We start from the raw sequence: 20,163 nt of genomic DNA on the forward strand, positions 1-20,163 counted from the left end.
GTGCAACATTTTCAATTCATCAGCACAAGAAATTTCGTTTCCATGACAAAATTTCAAACAAATTCTACTCAACAAAACTATCCATTTTAAGATGCGACAAAAGGAAAAAGTCGATTGATATAAACAGATGCAAAGTAGATACTTATGACATATTGGCGCTCAAATATTGACATGTACATATGTCAGCTAAAGTGGAAGCAACTTAAAATAAGTCGGAATACGGGAAGCTACATGTTTCAGGTTCTTTCTTCTTTCTTTCAGAGCGGCAATATGGGTTTCGGCGAGCCCGTTCTACGGTCGATGCAGTAGCAAAGGTCGTGGAATTGGCTCGAAATGCAATGGCCATGGGCAAATGCTGTGCTCTGGTGACGCTGGACGTCAAAAATGCTTTTAACTCAGCCAACTGGGGCTGGATTAAGGGCGCTTTGGCCAAACTGGGTGTTCCTAGCTACTTGGCTCGGCTCATCGAGAGTTACTTTTCGGACAGACTTCTCTGGTACGAGACGGACGACGGGCCGAAGGACTACATTGTGACAGCAGGTGTGCCTCAAGGTTCTGTATTGGGACCGCTGTTGTCGAACATAATGTACGACGGAGTGCTTGGCCTTCGCGTGGAGCTTTATGCAAATGAAGCCATTCATACCATCAAGTCATGGTTACGAATGGCCAAGCTGGACCTGGCGGACGAAAAGACGGAGGCGGTCCTCATTACCAACCGTAGGAAGAACAACACGGTTACCATCCAGGTTGGTAATCGTGAGGTCGTCTCAAAATCGGTTGTCAAATACCTGGGGGTGATTATCGATGCCAGGCTGAGTTTCAAGGGACACTTGGATTATGCGCGAGAGAAGGCAGCAAATGCCAGCTCATCCCTTGCAAGGATGATGCCTAACGTGGGAGGGCCGAAGTATAGTCGCAGGCTACTCATCGCGGGATTGGTGAGGTCGATGCTGCTATACGCGGCCCCTGTCTGGGCGGGAGCGTTGAATCACGCTGTCAACCGGAGGAAGATATGTTCGGCATACCGCCAATTGCGCTAAGAGTGTGCAGCGCATTTAGGACGGCCTCGACGGAGGCAGTGTGTGTTATCGCAGGAATGATCCCTATAGATCTTCTAGCGAGCGAGGCACACTGGCTCTACGAAAAACGGAAGGCAAATCCAGCCGAGGTGAATGCGGATTTCCGAAAAGCCATCAGGAGAAAGTTGTGTGGCAAGTGGCAACAACGATGGGATAACTGCGACAAGGGCCGGTGGACCCATACATTGATCCCGTGCATCGAGAAATGGGTCAACCGAAAGCACGGAGAATTGAATTACCACCTGACACAGCTCCTTACGGGACACGGTGGCTATAGGAAGTACTTGCATCGCTTCGAGTTGGACGAGTCTCCCAACTGTCCTGAATGCGGTGCTACACTCGAGGTTGAACAGCGTCTTAGGGGCGGACATCGAGCCCTCCAACCTGGTGGAAGAGATGTTGAAGTCGGAGGAAAACTGGATGGCGGTAAATGAGGCAGTAGCCGTGGTGCAGACAAAACTCCTGGAGTTGGATCGAGAGAGATATCTTCTCGGTTTGATAGGTTGTGAGGACGACACCTGTTTCATTTTTAGGACTTTTGGACATTTGGGACATTTTGAGTCCTCACTACCCTATGTTTTACTCCATACTGAAAATAGGACCAGTTTCGAAAAGCACTAACTGAAATCTTGTCTTTAATACACCACATGACCATATTCTGAGAAAATGGCACTCTTATTTTACATGTCTTCCTTAACCTCAACAGAAAATGGCATCACTTGCGATATGAAAAGGGAATCACAGACCACACCAGCGATTTTTGGGATTGAACAAGCGGAGTCCCGTCCACAGGAGGTGCTCCAAAACCAAGAAATTGGCTCATTTGAGAAAAACTCCTGAATTCGTTGATCTCCATCAATGCCAATGACGGCAAAAAACGCAGGTGACGATGCGTTTAAAAGGACTGATCCGGCGAAGCTCATAAAGAGCAGAACCTTGACCTGGAGCAACTACGTTTCATGAAGTCTGAAGCAAAAATAATTAAGCCGTCCGAGTCTATCAAGGATAAATGCAAGCTATCAAAAATATGGTGAAGGCCATTAGGGTTCTCTATAGTATAGTAGGAAAGAGAATCCAAGCAGAGTCGATCCACGTGACATTAAACTGTAGTGCCACCGCCTTGCTATAAAACAAAAGAATGCGGCAAAAGGATAGTTATTCTCTAGAGAATCAGCAGGCAGCTCAGAGGAAAAAAGGCTTATTAGCAGTTTCGAAGAAGATAGGGAAAGGAGAAGGGCTGTGCCTTAAGTGCGAGCATTGGTAATTGAATTGGCAAATTCTAGGGAGACCGAAAATGATGAATGGACTAAAGTCATTCACAACAAGGTGAAGAAATCGAAAATGCGAATTCGCCCAAAGGTAATTTTTATCTCCAGCGAGGACCATCTGTCGCACGCCGAGATACTAAGAAAGGTCAGAGCTGACCCGAAACTTAAAGATTTAGGCGGAAATTCGAAGGACCCATAAATGTTACCCCATATTTGAGCTGAAAATTGCAGCTTGGGCGAAATTGATGACTTGCATAACCAAGTTAAGAACTCATTTGGGAGAACTCACTGCTACAGCATGGGCCCAAAAACATGAGATCTATATACAACGTAAGGATCACGACGAAGTGACATCCAGGCGAGAAATCTGTACTGTTTTGAAAGACTAATTTGGGCTGGAGGAACCCGGGGAAGAATCCATTGTGAGTTTGGGAAAAATTTATAGGAGTACTCAAGTGGCCACAATGCGATTACCGGTAGACGCAACGTGGAACTCTTGGTGGCCTGAAATGTTCTGATCAGATGGATTGTCTGCCATCTGAGAGCAGGTTTCACCAGGCTGGACTACAAAGCAAACCTTCGTTAAAGTTTGGCTAGATGAACCTTCAGGCAGGCAGACGGTTCCACGGATAAATGCTTCGCCAAAGCATATGACGTATGCACGCATTAGAGATGCACATTACCCAATATGAAGAACCAACTACTGATAGGATAGTGAACTGGCCAGTCTTCGATCAGCCTGCCACTGAGGTAGACGAACGGCTCAAAAGGTGGCGATTAGAATCGACTAGGTATTAAAAAAGCATACCTATAAGGAAACTCGCAAAATCCCCAAGTTCGCCATCCAGCGGAATATGAGAGAATGTTCTAAGAAGCTCTGTTCGTAGGCGCATATAAACCCGTGGTGGAACATTATACATAATAATTACTAAGACAATAATTACTAAGATCTATCAAGCAGTCTTCGAACTTTTCGGCTGCCTTGCTTTTCCGAAATTGAGACGTTAGGTCCAGTGTGGTCGCACACATCGGACAAAATGGCTTGTGGGGAGCGATTCTTTTTTAAGGTTTTGTGTAAAAGACTTGGCCCTGTTCTAAAAAAAGTAACTGACTGCCTCACCTCTGCCCTGGGAATGCTGCAGGTGGTAATCGCTCCTTTATGTATAATTGCAAAAATGACATGAGTACGAATTATATTTACAGCTAAACTAGGCCTAAGCGAAATTATATTGTTTGAGGGTTGAGGGGGTCTTAATCCGCTTCCAGTTGATGTTATAACGGAAAAATTGGGAAGAAAAAAGAGGGAACCACAAATGTAGAAGAAAGTTTTTTTGTTCATCAGAGCCGAAAAAACGCTGGGAACAGATGAAGCAGCAAACTGAGAAATAGATGAATGGCCACGGAGTCTCAATAGCTATGGAGAAGTTTGAAGTTTCTACCTGATCAAAGAAGAGCTTCCTATACCCTTTCCTAATTGCGCTGGTAAGACCACTATCGGGTTCAAGCCAACGAAAGGATATTGTGGTATTGCCATAAAGATATGCTCCTACAGCAGACAAGGCTGCAGCCGCGATGTTTGCGGTTAGCGATAACATGACTGCCTGGTTGTGGATTAAATCTGGTTAGGTGGGCGGATCACTTAATACGTATCGGTAAGAATGATCCAGCTCGGAAAGTCTATAAGGGTCTACGGTGAAAAAAGAAGACGTAGCAAACTCTGCCAAAGATTGAGCGATGGCGTAGGGTAGGAGCCCAGTCAGTTTCCAGGGTTTTCGAATTGGTAGACCTCGGCGTAAAACCGGGATGTCTAGAGTTCTTTATTAAGGCAGGCCTAGACCTCATACCGGTTGTCGCACAGCTGATGATTATTATATGTGTACATATTTTGAGAGGAACTTGCTACCTTGACCAGTGCTATTTAAGTATTTCCCGAAATATGAAAATAGAGAGAAAAGATAAGTTGAAAAAACATGTAGAAAACTTGGCGATGAGAATTAGGTTTTTGTTATGTGTGCAGAGAGTGATATCGGAGGCTGCTGTCAGCGTGTTGGAGGCGATCTCGCCTCACTTTCTTTAAGATAGTACACAGTTTTCGGTGTTTATATCAATTCTGTAAATGCGGGTGCTCTATATGTAACGCTTTATAGAAGCAATGCATGGTAAGTGACCATCACTTTTACTGGGAAGCCCTAAGTTTTTATGGGAAGGCACCCACCATCCCAGTATGACCAACAAGTGGTTCACTGTAGAAGTACGTAAGTCCATAACATAACTTCTCCATATATGATTATGTCCCGAGGAACATTATTTTCGATTTAAGCTGAAAGCACTTACCAGAGACAGCTCCTTCCGATTGTTGTTCATTGCTTGCTTCTCATTGGCCAAAATAAGAGTGTTTTGGCCGATTAGCATTTCTCGCAAAATAAAAACGTGCAAAACTGCATCGATGGGCACTCCGTTCTAACCCCATCAAGGTTCCTTGCCGGTGGAATTTCTAATATATCTGAGAAGTAAGAAAGTAACCTTTGGTTACAATTGTGAATATTTCAAGGAATGACGTGTCTGCAGAGTAGTGGAAGATGCTCACCTTCCAATGACACAAGACCTTAAGTAGGTTTTGGGATACGCGGTGTTTTATAGGTAAAATATATAATCTCATTAGATATTTTCCACATACTTACAAATGAGGAGGTTTACATCTTGAATAATGCTTAAATTAATGATGACCGGTACGTTAATATGCCGTAGGCTAATGTTTCCTTTGAAAAGGTTTATCAACCTACTGCTAACCTCAACAAAATTATCGTTGTTCACTCTTCCTCACGGCGATATAATCTGTCTAAACATGTCGTCTGAGTATTACTCAATTTTAAGGTAACATTGAATTGACATCGCCACTTGACCCCACTTGCTTTTTAGAAGCTACATGTCAAATATTCTTCTACCTTAATCTTACGCAAATGCCCTTATTATTAAGGAACGGGCTCCGTAGCCAAATTATTGATGATAATATCAAACAAATCCTGACGGTTTTGCGTCCGGAAAACCCGCAGCTTCTCCACTGTACACATTTCGCCTCCATGCATTGTAAATCTTGCGGTTAAATGCTGAAATAATATATAGCGTATTTCGAAGTGGAGGGTTGAATGGTGCGGGTTATTTCAAAATTTTCCTGAAGGCAACATATCCAATTAATAGTTCGGAGAAATGGTCCAGCATCTATTTACAAGGCTGGAAACGAGGGTGTATTAATTGTCAGCTTTCATTTGGGAAATTATGGAAATAACGAAGCTAAATCTTGTAAAATTTATAACTGGGGTAGTATTTGAAATTGAAATTGGACAAAATTCACTTGACGCATTGTGGGTTCGGTGTTCTGGAAGCGAGAGTATGTGCGGTTTTAGTTTTGAGTTTGTTGCTTGACTTACTAATTACGAACAAATTTTCGGCTCCTAATTTTGTTAAATATTTAAGTTGATCACAATTTGCTTTTATACCGTGTCTGATTGTGTTTAATAATGCAGGAGTTCCCCTGTAGCAGGCGTCAGATTTTAAGGTACAGAATTAGTTCAAGTTGCGAAAGAAAAAGTTTGTACGCATAGAACAGAGCAGTCCAGGAATATGAAGAACGTCGTTACCATTACCTGAGCCGTACACGTGGCAACTATAGGTCTGATGCTCGGTTATCATCATCAATGGGCAGAACCTATAATAAGAACTATTATTGTGACTATTGTAACTTTCCCAAATGAAGTTAAATTTAAGCCGTTAATCAAACTAAATCATTTGAAAATTCCATTCTTCTCGATTACGTAGCCTTTGCATTTATATCTAATGAATTTTAAAGTTACACTAAAGTAGTTCGTCGGTAATGAATACTGTGTCATAGCCTTGCAACACGCCGCTGGTCTTCCACTCTGCCTGCCTCTGTTTGAAAGGACACTGCAAAGTTTCTCGTTAAGTTCAGCTTGCGTGTAGCGTAGCTCATGTAACTGTCCAGCGTTCCCGAGGTACTTGGTTTAGGATATTATTGCGGACGTAAGGCTTCCCCAGCATTCGAATTCACGTGGTTTGACAATTCTACACGCTACAGTGTATTTAATGTTGAAGTGAAAGAGTACATTGAAAGCATCTGCCGAGGAGGATGGCAGAGCCTCAGTAGCACCTGCATACGTCGTTCTTTGGATCCCATAGAACGACGTGTGGGAGGTGGAATTCGAGTAACTTTTGTTCGGTGGTAAATAGCAATAGCTCCGTTTTGGTCGGGTTTATGCCAATCTACATCTTCCAGATCGCAGGTACATTTTTCCAACGCTTCTTCCATGCTGTCACTTATAATGGAGGAAAGTCTTCCTGACATCAATATGAGCAAGTCGTTCTCCTGTCCAATATACGTAGAACCTCGTCCATAACTATCAACCAGAACCCAAGAGGGATGGTGTCACCCTGGAGTGTGTTTCTACTCACAGCTCTGGTCAAGTAACTACCTCCCAAATTGAGTCTGGATTATTTTAGTTCTTAGCATGGATATCTTCCAAAGCATAATATACTCCTGAAATCGAGTACTGTTTAAGGGGGTCATTCCGTGTGTCGGATTCGTGGAATCGAATTTTGTTTTCTTGCCATCAATTGTATCTAGGTAGAGTCTGAAATATATGGGCAAAGTGATTTTTTGATATTCGGAGTCGTTCGGAAATTATAGTGTTAAACACGTGATAAGTCACATGCCAGATTTACGTCGATCGCCCTAATAAAGCGCGTATTTATCGATCAGAATGACGTTCGAATGACTTCGTTAAAAAGACAAAAATTGAAGCCAAGGCTGTACATGTATTTCTTCAAGAAATCTAAGGCTCTGGATTAGGTATAGCAGATTAATGGTCAGTGAAGGTTTTATGGCTAAAAATGGCATTCTACTTTTTAAATGCGTCTTTTTCGAAACTGGATGTTGAAAATCGGCACCATAGCCCAAAATCTATCAAACGAAATTCTTTGAAATTATCACGACTTATTCAGAACATATATCTGCGGTCTACAACTAAGAAAATTGCGATTCTTTCAGTAGTTTTCTTTTACTCATTGAAGAAGCCGTAAAAAAACACCAAAATGCAAAAAAAAAGTTTAACAAGGCACCAAAAATTTGGTGTTTATTTTTTTTTCATAATCCTAGTTTGCAGACTGTAGTTAAGTCTGTACGTTAAAATGCCGTTTACTTTTTTCCTCCAAGATGATCGCAGCGCCCTCTAGCGTGGCAGCAGAAAAACAACCTTGTTTTGGAGATAGGTGTACAAATTGCTCTGTATTTCAATAACGAACTACGTGATCGGGCTGGAAAAGTTACTATGTTCGCTCAAGATATTAATAAATCTATCGTGAAAAATTCGTATTTCCATCTTTATCCAGCTCTTCACAAAAAATTTCTAAAAAAAGCCAAAGAAAACGGCCTTCACACGGGATGACCCCCTTAAGGTTTCTTTGATGGCGTCGGCACTAACGCTGCTGAATGCACCTTCTATATGCTTAAGCAGCACTCACGGCCCAACTGTACCAACTACGTCGTGGATTTGCTTTCAAGGTAGGCGTACTGAGACTTAGCGAAAGGCGTTTTCTCCATAATCATCCTTAAGTGGACGTCCAGGACGCATTCTAGGGTTTTAAACACAAAAGAGGAGGAGCTAATTGGTGGAAAGTCCTTCGTAGACTCAAGGCCACGCCTGCATGTTTTCGGTATGAAAACCCAAAACACAAGCCTCCAAGCGTGTGGTACGTATTCCAAGGAGATACCGCCTCACACCGCAACCCTTTCATGCCGCTTTTGTAGCACGAGCAGTGAGCTGGGAAAAATTGTTTATAGCCCAGCTGATTTTATCCCCGGTAATTATTGATTTGATAGCCGCACACAACTACTACATATCCTGTAAGCTCTGCTCTGACTCGTAGTCCTCGTCGTTGCCGGAGAAGTTCTTCTGAACCAGCAGGTCCAGGATTTTACCAGGAGCCCGCCGACTTTTTAAGAGAGAATGGGCTTCTATGTCCCCTGAACGGAATCTTACTGAGTCTTGCAGATTCGTAGTCTTGATGGCCGACTTCTACTTCTTCAGGCAATCGTTGCATGGCTGTGAATGTTTGTGTCCGTAACGGGTGTTGAAAATCTCCCTGGCCAACCTCCTGAGCCTGGATCTTGATTTAACCACGGCGGTAATGACTTCTTGCTGTAGATGTATTTCGAAAAGCGCAAGATTTTAATGGCGGTTTTGAATGTCTTTTCCAGAGCCCTGACTTTTTAATCCAGTTTGTCTGTTGTGCCAATATTAAACTTCCCCCTCTTGATCCAGCTGACGTCTCTGTTTCAGAACTCCTGCGGTGGGATCTAAATTCAAAAAATTCATCTGTAATCCACTTCTCCACCCTAACAATCCCATTGTCAGTTAGTAGGGTGACATTAAGTACCATTATCCGAACCATCACAGTTCCCTGAGCTGGGAATATGGAAGGTTGATGAAGTGCCCCTGTTACACAAAGACAGATTTGTGTTAATAATAAAGTCAAGGAATGACTCAATTCTTTCGTTGATTTCCGAGTTGCCCGTTGCAGCTGGAGCACATCAGCACCAAAAATCTTATGTCTGAAGCGCTCATAGGCGGGGCACTCACTTAAAAATATTCCGTAGATCCCGCTTCTCCATTACAAGGAATCCATATTCTGAACATATGTCCAGCTAGTGAATTTTGGCCATTCATAATGCCCAAAATACTCCTGCAAGTCTAACTGCTTTTCGACAGGATAAACTTTGAAATATGTTTGTATGGTTCTAACAGGAAAAGTTTGCTGCGTACGAGGAAGGATGAAGGTGAGTCTCCCGCGCCTAAAAACGTGACAAATTGTGCCAACTGGTCCTCCAGGTTGGGGGTTGGGTAGGGCTGACAAGCCTCCACGGAAAACGAAAGTTACGAAGCCACGGAAGGAACCTCGGACAAGATGCATTTCAAAACGACGAACCCAGCAACGGCAACTGAATAACGATTTGAGCATTTTCTCATGGAACGTGCGGTTCCTGTACAGACCGAATGCTGCTGAGCAGCTAGCCGATACCCTGTCCCAATATGAGGCTCATGTAACAGTGCTGGAAGAGATGCGCTTAACAGGGACCCGTTTAAGGAGAAGGGCCACTACACCGTATATTGTATTATAGTGGCCACCCAGTAAACCATGTGCTTGGAGTAGGTTTTCTTCTCAGTCGAAAAACGAAACCTGTTGTTATCGGCTGTGAAACCATAACAGAAAGGTTATGCACTCTGCGTTTGTGATTTAGAAATATAATCATCATTCATGTTCACGCCCCTACAGAGAAGACTGCAGCCTCGGAGCAGGATACCTTCCACGAGGAAGTTGAGTGGACCCTCGAAGCCTGCCCCAAGTATGATATAAAAACCATACTTGGAGATTTCAACAGTCAAGTAGGGATGGTGCCCGTATTCAAATGAAAAGTCGTTATTCATCGCACGAAATGGTTATTGGAAGTAGCTAGTTTGCGCGGGAAGTCGTCCACGAACATACGTGGGCCTCTTCAGACGAGACCACTTTCAACCAAATTAACCACTAATTGTACTTCGCCACCTCTCAGCCTGTATGGATGCCAGAACATATGGGGGGCTAACAGTGACTTAGATCACTATCTCGTTGGCAAAGTGCTCCGGCTCCAAAATGCGACAATGCCTACAATCCCTTCTGACAATGGGATGAGAGTGAATACTGAAGCTTTCCGTACTACCTATAAGGGGGAAATGGATGCCGCAATAACTGCAGTTAGCAGGTGTCTTAGAGATTATGCATCAATAATTGATCTTCTCAATCAGCTCAAAGGCGTTGCCATTAACACGGCCACAAACATACTTGAACTCAGCCGCAAGAAAAGCAGGAACGGCTGGTTCAACGATGAATGTTAGTTAGCAACGGAACGGAAGAATGCTGCATACCGAGTAATGTTGCATTCTCAAAGAACGCGAACACGTGCAGAAACTTATCACGAACTCCGTCGAAAGGAGAAGTGATTTCACGGACGGAAAAAGGGAACCTAGGAGAACCAAGAGGTCTGTGAACTTGAATAGTACAGGGAGCGACCGCACCAGGCGCGGGTGTTTTATCAACAAATCGCCTTATGCATTTCGATGCTCATCCTGCCGAGACAAAGAGGGAAATCTGATTTTGAAACAGTCCGTGCAATTTATCGGCTTAGAAACCCTAAGTAGCCAGAAGTCGATGGAATTACATGCGAATTGATTAAATGTGGAGGAGACCAACTACACCAAGCGGTTTATCAACTGATACTCAAGTTGTGACACAGCGAATAAATGCCTGACGACTGGCAACGAGGCATTATCTGTCCCATGCACAGAAAGGGTGATATCACTTAGTATAGTTAGTGATGAAAAACTTCTAGAATATGTCGACCAGTTGTGCCATTTTTTACTTGACCTCATGGCTGCCTATGGCAGCATACTTGGGGTAAAACTATACACCGCCATGAGAGAATTCGGTAGCCCGACGAAATTGATAATACTTATTAGGCTGATCCTGACCAATGTGCGAGGGCAGGTAAAAGCTCTTACATATTCCTCGGAAACCTGGGTTCGTAGCAAGAAAAAATGCGAACTCTTAGGGTCCTTCTGGAGAACAATCCTCCAACATAACCGCGAAATCTACGAGCGATACCATTACCGTCAGGTTGTGGAAAAAATCCGGATCAACAGGTTGCGGTGGGTGGGTCACTTAAATCGTATGGATGAGAATGATCCAGCTCGGAAAGTGTATAAGGGCACTATCTATAATAGAAAAAGAAGACGAGGCAGACTGAGATAGAGCGATGGCGTAGGTCAGAACGCCAGACAGCTTTTAGGGATATCGAATTGGTAGACCTCGGCGCAAATGCGGGGTTTTTGGAGTTCTCTACTACGGCAGACCGGAAGCTGGTTGTTGCGCTGTTAATGATGATGACGGTAGATTTGTGCTTTTGGTCATGTATATGCCAAGGGACTTATAACTTAGTTTGCATTGAATTCTCAGCTTTGATAATTAGATTTGTGATAAGTTTTTTTGAAAATGGGTATTTTTTGTAAACGTGAGGAATACCCTATTTATATTGTTTCGTTTTTTTGGCCGAACCGGGTGAATAAGCGCCATTAACGTTCACCTACACTCAAAAAAGAGGCTGCAGAGTCGAAACATTATAGATGTTACGGAGGGCTACGTGGCAGCGGAACGAACCGTCGAAGTTTTACTAATAAGAATGAAGTTATATACAACAAGGTGTTCATTCTGCCGAGACAAAGAAGGAAATCTGATTTCCGTCCACATGAGTATATTGGAGCTATGCGTGGAGTATTTCCATAAATTTCACAACAATCAGAATGCGTCCAATTCATCGGCTTAAGAATCATAAGTCGATACGCAGATACACAATACAGCCGAACTTGACCAATTAAACCAAGCGGTTCATGAATAGACCCTAAAGGTGTGCGACAGCTAATCAAATCCTAATGACTGGGATCGAGGTAAGGAACTGATTTCCATACATTAAAGGATGGCAGCAATTTATTATTCTCCCTTATCTTGCTAGGTTGGATAACCCTATACGTCCAAAACATCACCGACCCACACCAAAAAGGTTTCACTCTAAGCAATCATGGTCAAATGAGAGCAGTAAAGAGAGGCGACTAAAACTTTGAAATCGTTAATTATTGCTCCTATGTTATTTAAGGTTGAGAATTGCAACCGGTGACATCTACGAACAGAGCCTATTTCAGCTTACAAAACCTGTTCCGCTCGCAACGTCTCACCACAGAGTCAATGCACTTAATGTACAAGACAGTGATTTTGTCAGTGCTAACATGGTTTGGGTTTTTCAGATTTCGAAATTTTGGCCACGTTCTAGAGAAGAATCCTCCAAAAAATATAACAATGAAATCTATGAACGATACCACGACGTCTGGTTGTAGATAAAATGCGGTCGGTGGGTCACTTAATCTGTATGGGTGAGGATGATCCAGTTGGAAATGTTATAGTTGAAAAAGAAAACGTAGCAGACTCTGGCTCAGGGGAGTTACCTCATAGTCTAGGACGTCAGACAGCTTTTAGAGATATCGAAATGGTAGACCTTGTTGAAAATTCGAATTCGAATCTTAATATCGGCACTGGCTTTATTCAATTCACCGATGCCAATAGGACAATCAAAGGGACTGGTAGATCTTTGCAAGTAATATATATGACCAGGGATATGACTAAAGTAAATGCCAATAGAACTACCTCACTATCAGTAAGCTATGCGCAGCTAGTAGTATCTACTATCTTCTCCGCAAGAAACTGCAATTACCTGTTTTCGAGCAGTCAGGTGGGTTACGTGTCTAGTGAATGCTATAGCCAAATGCGATATATTGGTACGCCGAATTCCATGACATTATATCGCCTTGTCCCATAATTTGAAGACTAACAAGAATATGGGCGAGTAAAAGTAAACCCGCTTGTAGTATAGGTTATCAGCATTTTCGCTTGTTTGGAAACCCTCTTAAACTTCGCACAGAATCATGTCTTTTATTATTTGTGTAGTTTTCATTGTCTGCATGTCTGCACCAGATTCTATCTCGATAGGTGTAGCCGTTTCCGAGAAAGGTAGGTGTAACAGACATATAGGCAGCCGGTAAACCGATTTTAATGAGTTGTGATTATTGCACAGACCTCTGAAAATCACCCTGTGTTGCTTTTGTTGATCCTAAAGGAATCATTGGAAGGCGACACATCAGACATAGGCTTTTTATACCATACAACAAATCGTCATCTATTTTCTGAAATTAAAGCCTTATACATGACTTACGTAAACTTGTACGTATAATATGAATTCAAAGGTAACCCGGTGTGTTTTACGTAGGCGAAAAGATCCGATTTTAAACAAAAATACTACACATCACCTTCTTTTTTCGTATCTCCTCAGCAATTTTCGAAACAACCCATACAGACATTTATTCTCCGAAATAAGGATATTAATCAAAATATCGAAAATATCAAAACTTCACTGTGAAGCTATCAATAATGGGCGAAAAAAGCGTTGAGAAAACTTTTCCTGTCGCAAAGGCGAAAAAAGCGGATCACATTTTTCAATCTTTTTTTGTCTCCCGCCAATTTGGTACTTTGTTTGCTTGTTTGTTTGTTTGTGTGTTTTCTGGAATAAAATCGAAATTTTAATTTTGTAAATGGTGGAGAGGAGTCATATCTGTGGGCGGCAATATTGAATGGGCTTTTCCGTCATAACAAACACACTAGACGGTAATGGTCTTGATTCAGTAGAAATTTTATCACCACTCGTAAATAGGATTAGTAGCTTCCTTTATGTCTTTTCCGAAATTAGTCAGACATGACGAAAAGGTCAGTAACCGTTAAAGGCGGCTAGATAGAGTTCTAGAAAAATACCAGTTCTTTTCGATTAAGGTGATTGAAAATTTGTTAATGGATTTCACATAGAAGAGCACTAAACTTCTTTTACAAACCCAATAACATTAAATTGAAACAAAATTCTTTACAAGAAACGGTGAAATTACTTCCAAATGTATTTGGTATCACTTGGTGTCTATATTTTTTATGGGGCAGGTGGAAATCCTAAAAAGATGCTGCTGTACCCAGTTGAAGCAGTATGTAGAATTCTCACCCACTTCCACTTTTTCGCGAAACTGTTAAGGACCACTCCTTCACAAGGCAGACTATGCTTTAAGTGGCATTGTTTTCCGCTTTTTGCACTTTCTGAGTGTGTTCCGTCTTTCCAAGTTTTAACTGAATCCTCGCCGGAAAAATTCAAATATCCTTTATGTCTTTTCGCTTATCATCACATTGGTCTTACATTCTAGTTGTTTCGTCTCGAGGAGCAGACCCTGTACAAATGCAAAACCAAATACAGTAGCATGGGGAGGGGAAAACTAGAGCATAGGATGTTTGATAGAAAGGACTCGCTATTGAGCCTTGTCAGACTCTGTTGTGACAGTGTATGCCTTAGTTTCTTGCACCCATTTGTGTCTTTTCACACTGATGTTTTGAAAGGACAGCTTTCGGTCAGCTCAGTCACGCCACTAGAGACTCCCGCTTTAGCTTTGCGTTGCTAATACATCCCCCGTTGTCTGATTGAAATCCAATTTTCGATACTCAATACCATCACGGTGAATCAGTGAATTATCCCATCAACAGGTCAGCCCCATGAGGTGAAGCTTGTTATAGATGACTTCGTGCACTGTTTTTTTATATTTTGTCTGTAGGCGTATCGGTCACTATTGTGATGGGCTTTTCGTTTTATTTGGCTTCGGTAGTGAAACTAGTATCTCCCTTTCGGGCTTCCCTACCGACAATCTTCAGGGCTTCTACATAAACCATTAGCTTTATTATCCCCAATTCTCCAGCAAACCGCTGCACATCCTTCATTCCAAACCTGGTTTATATTTGCTTTAGCCTGTTTTCAGTGAGAAAAAGAGTACCAGATTATATTTGCAAGAAGATGAGAACAGATCGGCTGGGTTGTTGGTTGTGCTTCTGCCTCTAGGGAAGGATTCCTAATGCTGACTTACGTTTATGTTTTTAGTTTGCTGCCGAAAGCAGCCTCTTTCAGTCACGCTGGTAGCGCTTTTTTCCAACGTGTAAAATTTACGACCTCATTACTCCACCAGAAGCTTATTCCAGAAAACGCACTATGTTGTATGCCTAGTGTGCCTAGTTTGAATCTGCGATTTTGACATCGTCCCCTCATCGTCCCTTCTAGTATTCTCTTCCTTATGTCCGCATTTTCAATCCAGTTGAAAATTGCCCGGTGTTCGCTGTGGGCATGGTGCTCACTAATGTAATACTCACATACGTCGGGTTGACTGCTAAGCCGGAGTCTGATTCTAGGCAAGTGGGTAATTTTGAGGTTTCGATTTCAAGCTTCTAAAACCAAAACTTCTATCATATCCTCATATTGGCGGCCCTAACAAAGTAAGCAATTCTAATTTTTCTCCCACTCGGAGATGTTTCATCGAACCTTGGAAAAGTTTGAAGATTGATTCAAATTGGATTTTTCTTTCAAATACTGAAAAGAGCAGATTGATTTTGAATTAGGAACAACCTTAGTTTATTTAATGGCATATATCAATATGTCGGGGCTAGTTGTTTCCTTCTTCGGTGCTTACAATCAGATTGTGTTACTAGATTCTAGGGTTCTCTCTGATAAAAAACAGTCTTCTAATTTCAGTCAAATTCTGAAGGCAACCAAAACCCTTCAAATGCTTTGTTTTCACAATATTTCTACTTACAGTAACTCATAGTTTGTTATTTTGATATAGTACACTTGTAGCCCTATTAACTCACTGGTTTTAATGGTCTTGGCTGGTCTGTGCTTAGACATGGAAGTGCAGAGGTGAAGCACCGTCTGATGAGTACGTCTCTGGTTTAGCAAATTAAACCATCAGTCGGTAAAAAAACTTTTTAAAATATTGAGAATTCTCTTACGAAAAGAACAGTTCGCGCACTAGGGGGAAGGAATGGGTTCCGCAAAATTAGTGCGAGCGCCATTAATTAGATGGAGGGCTCAGAACTGGTCACTATCGAAACAATTCGAATCAATCGGCTTTCCTCCCTGGAAATAATAAAAAAATCGGTAAAATCTAATAACGGGGTTTCAATTCTTTTTAGTCTTGAAAATGCAACCTGTTATTCTTCGCGGTCTGTACATTTTGGGCACCCGATAACAATAATAATCGTTGGTGCAACAATCCAATTGGATCAGGACCTTGATGTGTGTTAGAGCACATTCAAGACCGTAAAGGTACACTACAGGATCACAGTACCCTATTGGAGCAGTGTGGTCGGCATTGAACACGTGTGAGATTATTACCCTGATTTGACTCAGGTACTCATTCACAGCTAAGTCGACTGGTATCCGAAATCACGATATAAGTTCCACTGCCACCAGCGAGATTTGAATTGCGACTTCCGTACGACAGCCATTCAGCTATCTGGACAATTGGGCACACTATGTTTAAAGCGGACGTACTAATAGATGACATGTTTTGAGAACACAAAATTACACTTTCCTTTCCTCGAAAGAAGCGACGAAGCCTTGCTCGGGGGGGCTTATGGGGAAACAATATTTATAGTGGTTTTTGAAGAACTATGACGAGGTAGGCGGAGCACTTGGCTTAACATGTAACCAAGGCATATGACGGTTTCACACTGATATGGCCTCCGTTTTTTAGTAAAATTGATTGATATCTTTGCACCCATGACAAAAATAAGGATATCGGAACCTGGACGCTTCTCAATGGCACAACACCCGGTATCGGGATTGGGCTTACCTTAATAAGGAACTCCAGACATCCTGGTTTTCCGCTGAGATCCACCAATTCGATATCCCTAAAAGCTGCCAGACCTCCTCGCCTACATCATCGTTCCATGTCAGACAAGGTCTGCCTCGTATTCTTTTCTAGCATAGATATTGCCCTTATAGACTTCCCGGGATCCCTGGATCATCCTCATAAATACGGATTAAGTGACCCGCCCACCGTAACCTATTGAGCCGGATTTCTTTCACAACCGGACAGTCGTGGTATAGCTCATAGATTTCGTCGTTATGTAGGTTACGGAATCGTCCATCCTCATGTAGGGGGACAAAAATTCTTCGGAGGATTCTACCCTCGAAAGCCACCAAGAGTTCGCAATTTTTCTTGCTAAGAATCCAAGTCTCCGAGGAATACATGGGAACTGGGAAGATGATAGTCTTGTACAGTAAGAGCTTTGATCCTATGGTGAGACATTTCGAGCCGAATAGTTTTTGTAAGCTGAAATAGACTCTGTTGGCTGCCAACTACCGTGCGCGGATTTCATCATCGTAGCTATTATCGGTTGTGATTTCCGATCCTAAGTAGGCGAAACTTTTAACCGTCTCAAAGTTGTACTCTCCTATCTTCATTCTTCCTATTTGAAGAGTGCGGTTCGATGTTGTTGGTTGGTTGGCTTTTGGTTTGGCTTTGCCACCATATATTTTGTCTTGCCTTCATTGGTGTGGAGTTCAAGATCATGCGTCGTCTGCTCGATCTGGATGAATGCAGTTTGTACGTCTCGGGTCGTTTCTCCCATGATGTTAATATCGTCAGTGTAAGCCAGTAGTTGGGTGGACTTAAAGAGGATTGTACCCCTCGCATTTACCTCAGCATCACGGACCACTTTTTCAAAGTTCATGTTAAAGAGGACACATGATAGGGCATCCTTTGTCGTAGACCGTTATTGATGTGGAGAATGATCCTGCCGCTTTTATCACACATTGTTCAGGGTCAACCCATCCCACCAATATATCCATTCTGTCGGAAATCAAATTTTCCTCTTTGTTTTGGTAGGATGAGCATCGAGGTGTGTAAGGCTTCATCCTGTTGACTTGTTGGTAAAACTTTCGCACCTGATGCGGTTGTTCCCTGTACTTTTCGATTCACACACGTTTATTCTGTTGTATGTTGATTGCAGTTATCGGGGTGTCTATTTTCTCTTCATAAGTATTGCGAGGGCTGCGCTGTAGATAGGCTTCAATGTTAACTCTCACTCTGATTGTCAGAGGGGATTCTGGGTGGTGTTGTTATTCGAGCTCGGATCACCATGCCAATGAGATAGTGATCCCAGTCTATATTGGCCTCTCTATATGTTTTGACATTCATTAAGGAGAGGTGGCGGCGTTCGGTTACCGCGTGGTCAATTTGGTTGAAAGTGGTCCCATCTGGAGAGGCTCAGTTTGATTGAGGATCGCTTTCTGCGGAAACCATGTACTACGTTTCACCCAATATCAGAAATAGGATCGGTTTCAAAAAGTATAAATTGGTGCAGTATCCAAAGAAGAGGTAAAATATTTAGATGAAGTGATTTGTCGATATTCCGAGTCATTCACATGTTGTAGTGTTAAAAACGTTTATGTCAGGTTTATGTCGATCGTCGTAATAAAGCGTGATTTTACCGGCCGTAAGATGCTCAAGTGACTTCGCTATAAAAACGAAAATTCAAGCCAAGAAGCGATAATCGGCATTACATGACTTTTTGGAAACTAAAGGCTTATGGGCTAGGCATAGCAGATTAACGGTCACTTAAAACTCAATTGTTAATAATCAAAATTTAATCTTTAAATGCGTTTTTCTGAAAAAGACATGAAGTTTTGAAAACCGGGTGCCACCATAGCTTGAAACCTATCCAATAAAATTTCTTGAAATTTTCACGTCAGCTGCAGTATGTATTTCTACTCTTCACAAGCTAAGATAATTATAATTCATCAGACCGTTTTCAAGGTTTTGTGTGAAACAATATCTTATTAAAATCGATTCAATATCTTTTTGTCAGTCTGACCAGATTTACTTGAAAATGGTTGAAGCGATTGCCGTGAAATTTAGTGAGAAGGTTGGCCTGTGAATCCCTTTAGATATAGCAAGTGCCGCTATTTTGCGTTAAGTTTTAAGGGGCTCTCACCATATATCCGAAAGAGAGGTGTACAATATTTTTTTTACAGAATATGGTCATGTGGGGTATTAGATAGTAATATAATAATCGTTGGCGCAACAATCCATGTTGGATCAGGGCCTTTAAGTGTGTTAGAGCACTTTATTCAAAACCGTAACGGTACACTAGGAGGCAATGTGGTCAGCATTGCGCTCGCCCGAGATTATTACCCCGATTTGACTCAGGTACTCATTGACAGCTGAGGCGACTGGTGTCCGACGTCAAATCACGATACAAACCCCACTGCCACCAGCGAGATTTGAACCGCGACCTTCCGTACGACAGCCTTGCGCTCTAACCACTCAGCTATCCGGGGTATTAAATGGAAAACATTTTTTTGCAGGTGAGTTGATAAGTTGCTGAAAAAATTGTCACGTGTGCCCAAACTGTTAATTCAAGACCTTGATCCAATATGAACTGTTGCACCAACGATTATTATTATTTCCGAGTTATCACAATCTCGGCAGATACCGGATTTGACCTAATACTAGCATTGAGTGCCAAGCATTCAGGTTGGGACTATCCTACCTGCTTAACAACTAAAAGAGCGCTGGTGGTGGTGGCCGGTGGTAGGTCAGCGGGAAAATCCGTCCTCCCCGCAACATCGATCACGTATGCAGAATGGTGTACTTCTGCATGGTTTAAACCAGACTGTGCGAAAGTCCCAAGGCATCAAGGGAAGCCGTGAGGGATTTAGGTACAATAGCTGTAGCTGACAATATTATAGGTGGTCAAAGGGTAGTATAGGTCCCAGGGCGAAACGTGGATTGGTACCCACGATGGAGCATAAAACCTGGGAAATGCCTGCTGAACCAACACCAACAGCTCTACTACCAAACCTTATCTCCACCTCCACGTGGTGACCGCTGGGAGCTCTTTCTTGACGAAAAGCTGCAGACGGAGAAGGATGAAGGCGAGTCTCCCACGCCTAAAAACGGGACAAATTGTACCAACTGATCCTCCAGGTTGGGCGTTGGGTAGGGCTGACAACCCTACACGGAAAACAACTTGTTACGAAGCCACAACAGGAGCCTCGGATAGGACGGATTTTAAAACGACGGACCCGGCAACGATAAAGGAACAACGATTTGCGCATTTTCTCATGGAACGTGCGCTCCCTGTACAGAGATGAAGCTGATAAGCAGCTAGCCGATACCCTGTCCCAATATAGGGCTGATGTAACAGCGTTATAAAAGATGCGATGGGCAGGGACCGGTTTCCTGGAGAAGAGACACTACACCATATATTATAGCGGTCATCCAGTAAACCATGTACTCGGA

Source organism: Hermetia illucens, chromosome 5 (assembly GCF_905115235.1).
Source record: "Hermetia illucens chromosome 5, iHerIll2.2.curated.20191125, whole genome shotgun sequence".
NCBI lineage: Eukaryota > Metazoa > Arthropoda > Insecta > Diptera > Stratiomyidae > Hermetia > Hermetia illucens.